The sequence below is a fragment of the Cryptotermes secundus genome, unplaced genomic scaffold (genome assembly GCF_002891405.2).
Source record: "Cryptotermes secundus unplaced genomic scaffold, Csec_1.0 scaffold29, whole genome shotgun sequence".
In the NCBI taxonomy this organism is placed as follows: Eukaryota; Metazoa; Arthropoda; class Insecta; order Blattodea; family Kalotermitidae; genus Cryptotermes; species Cryptotermes secundus.
In genome coordinates this window covers 585,858-599,011 of record NW_019719356.1, presented here as the reverse complement: position 1 = coordinate 599,011, position 13,154 = coordinate 585,858, and the positions used below count along the sequence as shown (strand labels likewise).

The 13,154-nt window shown below is 41.3% G+C and overlaps 1 protein-coding gene across 2 annotated transcripts in view; it reads right to left on the bottom strand.

The window, feature by feature from the left end:
* The window catches only part of LOC111864314 (potassium voltage-gated channel protein Shaw), a 261,436-nt gene that overhangs the window by 89,045 nt on the left and 159,237 nt on the right, over positions 1-13,154 (bottom strand). The gene's annotated exons all lie outside the window — the stretch shown is intronic.

Genomic DNA, 13,154 nt, shown 5'->3' with positions numbered 1-13,154 from the left:
CACCCCGCGCACCCCGTCTCCCTACCCTGTATGAGAATAATATTCCCTGGAACGTGTGAGGTTTCCTCGTATAATCAAATGCTCCCTTGTCTCAGGCGAATGTGCAAGGGGGGGGGGGCTGAGATGTCCTGGTACGTACACTCCGCAGAGAAATTCGATTAGAAATGTAAAATTCCTTAACATTTTTCTGTGAGGTGCAACTCCAGTTAGGAGTTGAATCAAGAGTTAATCCCACTGCAGCCCTTCCTAAATGAATTTGAAAATTCCGTTAAAATACAGTAAAGACCATCCTGAACCTGTAGGATTTGAGGTTTTCACACCGGTGGCTATAAAGATACACTGGGATACACTGCCGTCCAGTCCGACGTTTCATAGGAACATAATGCCTCCATCTTCAGGGTCGAAGAATAAACCGCGAGAAAGATACAAAACTGAAAGCAGCAACCGCTCTGCTTGTCGCAAGCTTTCATCTTTCTCAGTTTCATTTTCCTACCCTGAAGAAATAGGCGATATATTCTTCCGAAACGTCGGTTTATTTCAAAAGTATTACGCGGGAATGTATCCTAGAAGATCGTTCTCTCCTTCCTCAGTTTCTTTCCCTGTTCACTTTAACTTCCGCTTCCTAACGCTCTACCCTCTTCACTTCCTAACGCTTTACCTTCTCCTCAAGTTACCTTTGCCAGAGGCACGAATGTGCACTACCAGGGAACCATCAAAGCTATATTTTTTTCTGCTCCTCCCTCCGCCTTGAAATAGGATACCTCTTGCTACAATCCTATCAAATTTCTCCCTAGGTTTCTCATGATATATCCTGGACCTACCCTCTCCACAGATATCTTCATGGATTGTAGTACTGACAATGTGACTGACATGCGCTTCGAAACACACTGCCTGATAAAACCGATTAAAATGTTATGTATCCCTTCGCAATTTGCCTCTGACGTACGTAAGTGGCGGAGAATTGATATAAGTCAACGTTTATTAATTTTGCTCTTTAATTAAAATCTGTTGAATCTAATGTCAGATACATCATTCCACACTCCAGATACAAGCAGATAGCACCACATGTGATGACAGACCACAAATGATTGTAATTTATGGTTTATTTATAATTTGTTAAACGACACTGTTAGTAAATCAGAGTGTACAGCGTTGAATATTGGGATGATTAGTAAACAAGGAATCGGAAAGGATATGGCAGTAAGCAGACGTTGCCTTATTTAAGGCTCAGAACAGACACTCACTTTGAGAGAAAGAAAAAGCCACGAAAACCACAAAAAGTATAACCATTTATACGGTTTGAATATTGGTTTGGACACAGACTATAACGATTGGTTATCATTACTTAAAATAACTTTGGGTTATGAAATCAAGGCATAAAGTGGTCCATCTCAGTTTCAGTTTGCCATATTATCACGTGTATGAGTTAATATAGACCGGGTTTGTATTGATAACTAGATTTGTTGTACATTTACATTCATAACTACAAAAAACTATGAAATTCTCACTGAATTAGACACTCAGAGATCACTGCAATTTCAACACACATCATTTCTTCCCAGTTTTCACTAGCCGTTGCTTTGTAGCGGCTTCCAACTGCAGAAGTTCCTTTTCTTCTGGGTAACCGAACTGTCTCTGGTCTCACCTACTGACAATTGCAAATCTCAACTGACTTAACCAACAACTGAAATACTTGTCCTATTTCCATGGCCTCTGCACGGACGGCATAGAAAACGTCTCTTATATTATTCTGTATTCTCTCGTTGTCGGAGACACAACTGTTTCCTGTTGTACTGTCGCCTGTTTACACAGCTGTTACCTAACAATGGGTATACATGTCACAGCATCTAGTTTTCAGAGTGTTTGTGGCAGGGTAATTGGTGTACGGTGAATTGAAAAGGATTTGGAAGGAAGATATGGTGGGTTAATCGAGGTATTATTCTGGCATTTCCCTGAAGAGACCGAGGAAAAGGAAGCAAAGCCCGCAATCAAAGTAACCGGTGCTCCAGCCGAGATTCGATCCAATCAAATCCCGAGGTATACAAATGTACAGCTTTATCGTTACGTAGTCTGCTCCGTAAAGGGAAAGGTAAAGCCATCCCTGTAGCAGGCAGTGGAGGGCCATACGGTTGTGAGACGTCGAGGCTTCTACATTTTCTAGACAGATGGCGGTTAGGTTTCCAGCCTTACGCGCCAACCGCCCTTCAGCCCCAGAAAGATTCCTCGTACTCACTTCTGTTAGAGGCTGAGTCGACACCAGGGCCAAAGTGTGGCTGGAAGGGTTAGGTCAATCAAAAAAACAATGATCTCATTGGGAATAGAACCCGTGTTCTTCCTTCTTGTAGCATAGTGCTTCAACCAACTACGCTACCGCGTGCCCTCTTGTCTGCTCTGTGACTGTCTTTAAATGAACAACAAGAATACATATTTGTGCACGCATGCGCAATAAATACACAGACGTAACACCATGGAAGTCTCTTCAATTATATAAGATACCTTTATCACATTACTAATAAAGACATTTTTATCGTAACTGACAAAAAACGAATATATATTTCAGGTTTTTTTATTGTTAGTGGCGTGGGACTAAGCCCCTTGTACTGCGGCCACTTCTGGCCTATTGTACCAGCCCCAGATGATAGGTGATGGTGATTGTGGAGAAATTGGTGGAATGAAGACTGGCAGGGGAAACCGAAGTACTCGGAGAAAACCTGCCCCAGGGCCACTTTGTCCACCAGAAATCCCGCTTGACCACACCCGGGATCGAACCCGGACCGCCGCGGTGGGAAGCCAGCGACTAACCGCTTGAGCTATGGCGCGGCCTTAGTTCAGGGTTACGATCATCGAAAGAACAGAAGAACGGAAGACTTCATCCTTGCATGCTCAGTAGTTCTGAGCCCGCTGTCTCGTTTTCTCGTCTGCAATAATCCCCCACTAGAGCGCCCATCGCTTTTGTTTTGTTCCAGTGAAGCCCTCTGCAGATACAGAAATAAAAGCAACGCTCTGGGCGGCTCTTTCATTACAGCGCGCATCTACCCTGCAAACATTTTTAATCAAATATACAGAAGCTTGATATTCGATATGTGATTGGTTGAATAATAATGAAAATATCTGGGAGGAAACTGAGGAGCCTAACCTCGTTTATCGTTTTTAGCTTGAAGAGAGAGGAAGAGAGAGACAGAGACAGAGAGAAAAATTGGGAGGAGCAGTGAGAGATATTGTACTGTGGCGTATAGACTAGTTGCTAAGCGGTGACTCTGTAAACAGCGATCGCTGCTACGCAACGGCTAGGTAAACACGTTCACGTTGTTAGAAAGCAGATTCTTAATAATTCAACAGTTGGAATGAAACAATGGAAAAGGGTGAGTTTTGTGTGGTCAGTCCCAAGATGCTTTAATCAGGACAGTTGGAGCAATAAGTTCATTTGAGTTCTGTATGGGAGATTGTAAAGCTGAAGAATTTCCACTGTTAAAAGCGGTTGCCAAGGAACGGCTGGTGAAGACACATCAGGCTGGAAAAAGCCGTAGTGGGTGATATGGTGATTTGTGAATTGTGGTTATTAGCAGTGGCGCTGTAATTACTTGTACTTACGAATCGTGATTGTAAGTGATCAGTAAATCCATTCACCAACCCAAACCCCGTCTATAGTCACTAATACGTGTAACAATATTTAGGGAGAAACAGAAATATTTTCCTGCTTTGAAGGTCGTCCTTCTTGTATAGGTACTTTCGGGTGATGGTAAAACGATGGGAAGTGAAGAAGTTAAAGATTTAGGAATCTGGCCCGAAATTAATCTAAATTATCCTTATAAACTCAGTTGCTACATGAGGGACATACTTGTACATGTGTATTAATTACGTAACTAGCTAACTCCACGGAGCTGAGCCCTTCTTGAAAAGCCACCATTTGGTTAGCTGCTCAAGAATTTCTCAATATTTTGTGGAACCACAAGGTTCATTACTGTGTTCACAAGAGCCCTCCACTGGTCCCTATCCTGAGCCAGATCAATCCAGTCCATACCACACCAAAGTATCTCTCTAAGATCCCACCTACATTTTGTTCTTGCTAGTGGTCTCCTTCCTTCTGGTTTTCCCACCAATATCCTATATGCATTCCTCTTCTCCCCCTTCGTACTACATTCTCTGCCTATCCCATCCTCCTTTACTTAATCATTCTAATTATACTTGGAGAAGAGTGCAAGTCAAGAAGCTCCTCATTATGCAGTTTTCTCCAACCTCCTGTCACTTCATCCCTCTTCGGTCCAAATATTCTCCTCAGCACCCTGTTCTCAAACACCCTCAGTGTACGTTCCTCCGTTAATGTCAGAGACTAATTTTCACATCCATACAGAACCACAGATATTCTAATTTTTACGATCTTAGACAGTTGACAAGAAGGAAAAAGGTTCTGGGCTGGATGGTAGCAAGCAATTGATCTGTTAGCTATCCCCATATCATGATTTTTCCGTGCATTTTGGTGACGAGACAGTAACATGTACTTAGTTTTCTCTGCGTTTACTTCTAGACCAAACTCCTTACTAGTGACAGTCGAAGTTTTTGTGCTTTTCTTTATGGTGTCTATATTAACTCCCAGAAGATTCACATTATCAGCATAGACTAACAGTTGATGTGCCCCGTTTAATTTCAGTCCCACCTGGTTTTCCTGGATCTTCCTAATGGCATATTCTGAAGCAAACTTTAAAAGCAACGGCGATAAAACATCTCCTGTATAACAAAGGTAAATTTGTTAATATTTTTTTAGGAAAATTATCGCTATTCATTGTTAGGAGCACATGAAACGTATCAATATTCGAAAAATCGATAGTTTTGAATGTTATAGCACATGACACATATAATAATCATGTGGATGAAGTGTAAAAAATATTTAGTTTGCACAATAAAAGTTTAATTTCGGAAATGTATACGTTTAAGATATTTTTTCTGTGTACAGCATCTATCACAGCGGCAGGAAAGCAACGGAACAGACTGGTCTCTCGATAAATATTAACTTGTACCTGGGAGGTCGTCGAGTCCAATCTCGGTCAGGACACACGTTAGTCTGAGGGTTTTCACGATTTTGCTCAGTTACTTAGGAAAATCCTTGGATATATGTCAATTAGATCAAGATTATTTCCTTCCAAATCCTTTCCCATCCATCAGTCATCCTACTATTCGACATTACATAGCCCAGACGGTGACAGCGTCGTGAAATAAATACCAAAGCAGCAGATGCACCGTATTAGTAAATAGTTCACATTTATGTACTATCCCAACCTGATGCCTGGGGGTATAATCGGGTCACCCTGTTCCTGGGGAATATAAATATGGAGAGTTGGCCCTCCAGGTTGGGGAAACTCAACTCTGAGACAGTAAAATGTGGTCATGAGTCCCACGGGGCTCTGAGAATGAATCTGCTGGCGAGGGTCAGCATCAATTGTAAACGACAGACCCATCCTCTCGTCAGACTATAACTGCAAGCGTTCAGTTGGAAAATAAAACTAATGGTCGTGATTCTCAAGGGGCTTATCGCGAAGACGAACTGATTGGCGATAAACCGCCAGTTGTAAAGTAGCTCTCTCTCTATATATATAATATCCCGCCGTCCAGACTGTCACTTCATTATGAATGTATTGATTTCAGAATCGGAAGGTTATAAAAGGAAACTTGCAAAGATAAATGAAAATCCACCAAATAAAAACATAACTGAAAATGATGAATCTATTTTTAACTGTAAGTTCTTGAACTCGCGTTTTCTCGCTTATGTTGTGCGTAATTATTCTTTACTTGTTTACTCTTTTTCTGTACGGCCCTTCCTGAAACTCTCCTTCACGACAGATGTTTGTTCATCTGTGATTTACAGTGTACCTATAACTCTTCATTTTGAGCCCTCACAAATCATTGATCTACAAACTTGATTCTCGTTAAGGTCAGTAGCCCGTTAAAGGAAATTCATTAAATATCTGGAAACAGGCCCGTCATTTTAGTCGAATGGTCTAAGGAATGAACTGCCTTCGCTCGCTCGGAAGCCGGGATCGTGGGTTCGAATCTAACACGTGACATTGATATTTGGTATGTGTATGCGTTTATTCTGTATTTTCCCATCGAAGGCAACGGCCATTGTAGTGCAAATAGAGATCGTAATTTCAAAACTCTCCGAGTCAGTAGTTGACTTGCTTTAAGAACAAACCTCTCTGCCTCTTCCTTTTTGAGCGAAGTTCTCTAAAACTTTAACTCGGGGGATTACAGGGCAGCAGGTGTTCTGTATTCCCAGCATCTGATGTTCCAAGTAATAGAAACTGAAGAAGACAATATTTCCCCCCGGGGTTCCAAGCTGAACCCTTTGTATTTCCCTCGGCTATCAAATTCAACAGCAGTGACACTACAAGAACACTCAAGGTCACTTCGTTCATGCTTTCTTAATCCCGGGGACGTGATCTATGGATCTGTGTCGATCCATGGTTTTCCAATTTACGAATTTTCGGTTTTATCCCATTATATTAGCATGCACTGGATTTACGCTCTGAAATTTCGGACTTAAACGACTCGAAATTCGAAATTCGGTTTCAGGCACTCTTGTACTATAATTTTATGATGCCTCGAATCATAATTGGTAAAATATTGGTGAAATATTATTTGTTTATAATATTTTCAGTTGTTTAAATGCCGATCACAGTGACCCCACGGTCTAAGGCATGAATAGTTTTCGCCCGCTCGAAGACTGGGATCGTGGGTTCGAATCCCACTTGAGGAATGGTTGTCTGTGTTTGTGCTGTCCTGTGTGCAGGTATCTCTGTAGTTGGTTAATGAGAAGCATAAATTAAGGAAGAAAGAAATATACTGGCTAAATTCATGGATCAGAGTTCTTCAGAAGCTGACAGTCGTTCAGCTGCTGAAGAAATGGCACGATTCATGGAACCCGAAGAGTCAGTACCGTTTTCACATCGCCCTCCATTCGACTTCTTTATGAGGCAGATAAATCTAGTCAGCACCTTCCATTCTGTTTTTCTAAGCTCAAATTTTATTGTCCCCTCCCCCAATCTAGTTCTATATCTTCCCTGTTTTTCCCGCTTCAGGCTTTCCTAAAAAACTTGCAAACAATTCTCTCTCATACGTCCTACATACCTTGCCAATCTCATTATCTTTGACTTGTTCATTCTAATATCATTTACCGAGTGGTGCAAATTATTTAGCGCCTGATTATGCTGTTATCTTCAGTATCTTATTTTTTATCCTTGTTAGGGCCAAATGTTCAAGTCAAGGAGGATGAGGTGGGCACGGCATGTAGCACTAATGGGGGAGACGAGGAATGCGTATAGGATATTGGTGGGAAAGCCAGAAGGAAAGAGACCACTGGGAAGACCAAAGCGTAGGTGAGTGGACAATATTAAAATGGATCTTAGAGAGATAGGATGGGATACTATTGATTGGATTGATCTGGCTCAGGATAGGGACCATTGGAGAGCTCTTGTGAACACTGTAATGAACCTTCGGGTTCCATAAAATGCTGGGAAATTCTTGAGTAGCTGCAGAATTGGCGGCTCCTCCAGAAGGGCTCAGCTACATGAGTAAGTAAGTAAGTAAATAAATTAGGGCCTAATATTCTTCTCAGCACCCTTTTCTGAAACACCCTCAGTCTGTGTTCCTCCCTTAATATCAGTGACAAAGTTCCACACGCATGTTCATACATCTAAATTTAATGTTCTTGTTCTTGCACATCAGACGAGAAGCAAAAATATTCTGAACTGAATGACAGTAAGAATTCCTCAAATTCAATCTTTTTTTTTTCTTTAATTTATAATGCCATTTTCATTTTAGTAGTTCTCAAATATTTGGATTTTACTGGAATTCCAAAGCAAGAAAATAAAAAAAAATGAGGTAAGAGGGACAATGATGTTGCCCACCGCTGTTACACCCTCAAATTGGATGAGCCTCTCCATGTAAAGTCCCAACCTGCCGCGTCTGTTTTCTATGTGTTTCGCATGGAGTGGTGTATCCAGCCCCTGTGCCTGCTCAACACATCCGATAACGCAAATTGGATTCGAGTGGACCATGGCGTGAGACGAAGCGCGGTGACGAGCTGGCGTCCGGATCGAAATAAAAACTAAACCTGGTAGAGCGTAGCTAACAGAGTTACACATTGTAATCACTGAGCTTCCGGCAAAATCATCGCCAGTTCGAGAAGAGGCTGAGTCAAATATTCATGTCTCCTCCTCACGTAATTAGAAGCTTCCACGGACAGAAATAGCTATACTCGGTTCACGGTGTCTGTGGACTACACAGAAACAAGTAAGAGACAAAAGCCTAGTTCACAATGAGCTGACGGTTGTAACAGAGGAGCTGAGTAGGTTAGTCGATATTGATGTAGATTTGTATTGAAGATGTGTTTGGTTCTAATCTCTGGTGGGACACGAGCTATTCCAAATAGGGCTTAATGTCATTTTCTTCATTCTGTTACTGCAAATACTGGGATAGGACCTCGGTTAAAGCGATTTAAAGCACTTGTATCTCAATTACTCTCTTAATAACACCAAGCAGTTAGATGTGACGTTTCGAATGTCGGCCTATTCTGTTAGAAGAACGATTCGAAATATTGGTTAGCTTCAGATATCAGATATTCCTAGGCCTCTTTATTAGGCACCGGCATCTGGCAACGGAAACTGCGATTTAATCTGGGGTGAATTTATGTGAGATTCGTATTGGATGTAGGGGCCCTGGGGCGGATTTATCTCCCGGTGTCCTTAGTTTTCCTTTTCCAATGTTCACTCCACCAAACAGAATATAAAAACAGAAAAAAATAACAGAAAATTAAAGGAAACTAACTAGAGCAAAGGAGAAATCATCCATAAAACATTTATTAACGAACACAAAGAGATAAAACAAGGAATGAACTTTAACATGTGTTGTATATTTTAATACTAACTCATATTTCATTTTACCCTTCTTTACCTCAGTATATATAGAGAACTACTGCTCTCTCTTTCTTTCTTCTGCGTCTATTTCTACACTACTGCATCTATTTAAACTAAAATTTGGCATGATATGTGAAGACTGAGGCCCTTTGTGAAATTTCGTAACAGGTTTATTTTTTACGGTGAGGAAATTTTAGCCCCACATCCAAACCCCTAAGCTGGAGAACCACCCAATTTCGATTGTCCGCGATTGATTATTCAATATGTTCCTAGTTAACCTCAATAAATTAAGGAAGATGAGATGATCAGTACATGTAGAACGAATGGAGGCGAAGAGGAATGCATATAGGGTATTGGTGGGAAAGTCAGAAGAAAAGAGGCCACTGGGAAATCAAGACGTAGGTGGGTGGATAATATTAAAATGGATCTTAGAGATAAAATTAGGTGGTATGCACTGGATTAATCTGGCTCAGGATAAGGATCAGTGGAGGGATATTGTGAACACGGTAATGAACTTTCGGGTTACATAAAATGCTGGGAAATTCTCGAGTAGCTGCACAACTGGCATTTTCTCAAGATGAACTCAGCTCAGTGAAGTAAGTTAGTTAGATTTTTTTTAATTCGCTTAGTGGGGGGTGAAGTCAAACTGGGTCCACTCGGCACGGCGGCCACTAATTGGCCTATTGTACCTGCCCCGAGTGATTATGATGATGGAGAATTTGGTGTAATGAAGATTGGCAGGGGAAACCGAAGTACTCGGAGAAAACCCGCCCCAGCGCCACTTTGTCCACCACAAATCCCACTTGACCAGACCCGGGATCGAACCCGGGCCGCCGCGGTGGGAAGCCAGCGACTAACCGCTTGAGCTATGGCGCGGCCTTTGTTAGTTAGTTAGTTAGTTAGTTAGAAGATATCCCTGGAGTGCTTTTAGACATTTGAAACCATGCATGTGGTCGAGTTAAAGCCAGTTTTTTCTTCGTTGCTTTGTCTGTAAGCAGACCTTTTGAATCGTGAGAACAATAACATCATTGGTAGGATACGGGGGGAACCCCCCACCCCCCACACACACACACTTCCTTGTGTTGTTACTGGTCTCGTCTGGTCTGATCTGGCCTGGTAATTTTTTGCTGACCCCCGCCAGCACACTGATTCTAAGTTCCGAGTCCCGCTGGGATCATAACCGTACTTTACTCTTGCTGCGATATGGAGAAAACCAAAGCGATATTCTAAAATTGCCAGAATACGAGGGGAAGCCGAACGGATATCTGCCGTTGTTACGTTGTTCAAATGTATGTTTCATACGCATGTACGCAAGATGTCTCTGTCATGTTAGAGGTAATAATAACTAAGTGTATTTTGCTGTCTCGTCTCCAAAATGCAGGGAAAAATTATGACATAAAGATATATAAAGATTTGTTAAAAATGTGACACAATTCAGAAATTTTGGAACGACGATAACAGATCGAAACCTGATTCAGGAGGAAATGAAGAGGAGATTGAACTCGGGTAATGCCTGCTACCATTCAATCCAGAGCCTTTTGTCTTCTCGTCTGCTGTCTAAAAACATAAAAATTATAATATAGAAAACTATAATTTTGCCTGTGGTTCTGTAGGGCATGAAACTTGGTTTCTACTATTAATGGAGGAACATAGACTGAGGGTGTTTGAGAACAGGGTGCTGAAAATATTTGGACCGAAGAGAGATGAAGTGACAGGAGGTTGGAGAAAACTGCATAATGAGGAACTTCATAACTTGTACTCTTCTCCAGGTATAATTAGAATGATCAAGTCAAGGAGAATGAGGTAGGCAGGGCATGTAGTATGAATAGAAGAGGAATGGATATAGGATATTTCTGGGAAAGCCAGAAGGAAAGGGACCACTTGGAAGACCAAGACGTAGGTGGGTGAATAATATTAAGAGGGCTCTTTGAGTGGTAGAATGGGATGGTATGGATTTGATTGATCTGGCTCAGGATAGGGACCAGTGGAGGGCTCTTGTGAACACGGTAATGAACCTTCGGGTTCCATAAAATGCTGGAAATTTCTTGAATAGCTCCACAACTGGCAGTTTCTCAAGAAGGTCTCAGCTCCATAGTGTTAATTATTATGTTCCTTGTTAGTCAATACGGAGATTAATATCGTTAAATAACAAATTAGTGAGTTGAATTATGTGGCTATTTATTTATGTAATTGATGACTACCATCTTGTACGTTATGATGTGGTGTAGCTAATGGAAAGATAGATCAAAGTAACCTCCTGCCCCCTTCTTCAGGGCACTGAACATTGCTACTTACAGTACTAACCGGTGCCACATCCCAGAAGATAGTAATATTCAAAATAATATTTTAAAATATTTACAATAATTAAATTTATTAATAACCTGTTTTGTGAACCTATGTCTCATGTTTCCGCCTAACCTCAAAGTTTCGATTTAACCTACTACATCCTTTCAAAGGTAGAATTAATTTATTTCCTGAAGATGGAAGCAGTATATTCTTCCAAATCGTTTGCCGCCTGCGAGATTACTCGATATATTAAACGAGAGTGCCTTAGTTTTCTTTTCCATCTATAATGCAACACACTTATTTTAAACGACACCAAACTTACATTCAACTCGTAAATATGTTCGTTAAAATGTTCTTAAAATGTCGTTAAAATATATTCTATGTCTGCCTACACGTTTCGGCCTCACAGGGCCATCTTCGGGCAATGTATATTGATGGAAACTACTGCACTGTGTCCGCTTATGCGAATAGAACTCGTTGATGTATGTCATGTTTTTCAATTTTTGTGTTCTGGGACTGTCGGCTCTTTTCCATCTTCGTATTGTGTCCTCTTTATGCTCCTTTGAGTGTGCAATGTCCAGGTGGCGTACTTTGTACTGATACACACGACATAGCCAGACATGGAATATATGTATATTTTAATGATATTTTAAAAACTTTTTAACTGACATTTTAGCGAGCTGAATTTAAGTTTGGTGTCATCTAAAAGAGAAAGTGTGTTGCATTATGGAAGAGAAACCGTAGGAGTTCTACTTCAATGCAAGAAGATGCTGAAATATAATATTAAGAAAACCTTGATTTAAATATTCGGCGGTGTTAAAACCTAAATTTTCTTTGTTCAGTCTGTCCGTCAGCAGGCCGATATAAGAACATTTCGTTAGTAAAATCAAAGGCTTGCACTTTGAATATTGGCCTGCATCTGCCATAAAACTTGTCTGTTTTGAAAGTAAAACGAAGAGAAGCCGTTAAAATCTGACACAACCCACGCATTGCGAGACGGAAATAACAAGACAGTCGATTTAAAAACAGCTCACACGGCGGTGCTCAAGACTTGTTAACGCATCGACGAAGTGAACGCCCAAATAAATTCCGATATTATACACACTTCAAGCTGATTGATTGATCAGGTTAATGCTGTGGCAGAATTTTATTCGTGAGATCCCCGGTTCGAATCTCAACGGAGACAGCCATTGTACGGATTGATCTTTTTTTGGTTATCCTTAATTGGTCACTTGCTGCTTGTTCTTTCTTTGTACTTACTTGTCTCACTCTTCAGACCTTAAGATTGAGAGTGTATATGTTTCTCCCGAAACGTCCATGTGTACTTCTATCGGATTACCCGGCCTTATATCCCAGAAGCTATTACTCTTGACCTTAAAAAAGGAAAACTATGTTATGAAGACGTGTGGAGGAGTAACGTATAGATCAACATTTTCTTGATCTCAGCACTAGCTGGACGTGAGTGGTCAGCTTCACTCCCCGGCCGCTTTACCCCCGGCGAAAGAGCTCCAGGTACCCATTGGATAGGAGGCTAGTTGGGCCCACAGCCGGTTTGGAAGACGTGGGGAAAAGAAAATTCTTGACTCTACCGGGACTCGAACTCCGACCCCTCATCGTGCAGCCCGTAGCCAGTCTCTATACCGACTACGCTATCTCGCCTCTACACATTAGCAATATTTACTGAAGAAAACGGAACGTAACGCTCATAAATACGTTATTTTATCTGCTCTGCTGTTACGTCCTCTTGAGTCCAAATATTTACCTCGGCAACCCCTTCACATACACTCTACCTCTGTCATCTCCTTTTGAATTGTGCTAACAATATATCTGCCAATACATCTTATGGGAACAGAGTGGACTCTGGTATTTTTCACCTTTACATCGCTGACAGCAGCATTAGACTCCCGCTAGGAGTGGGAGTTCCGTCGTCAGCGCCTGGAAGCATTTGTTTCTTTTTTA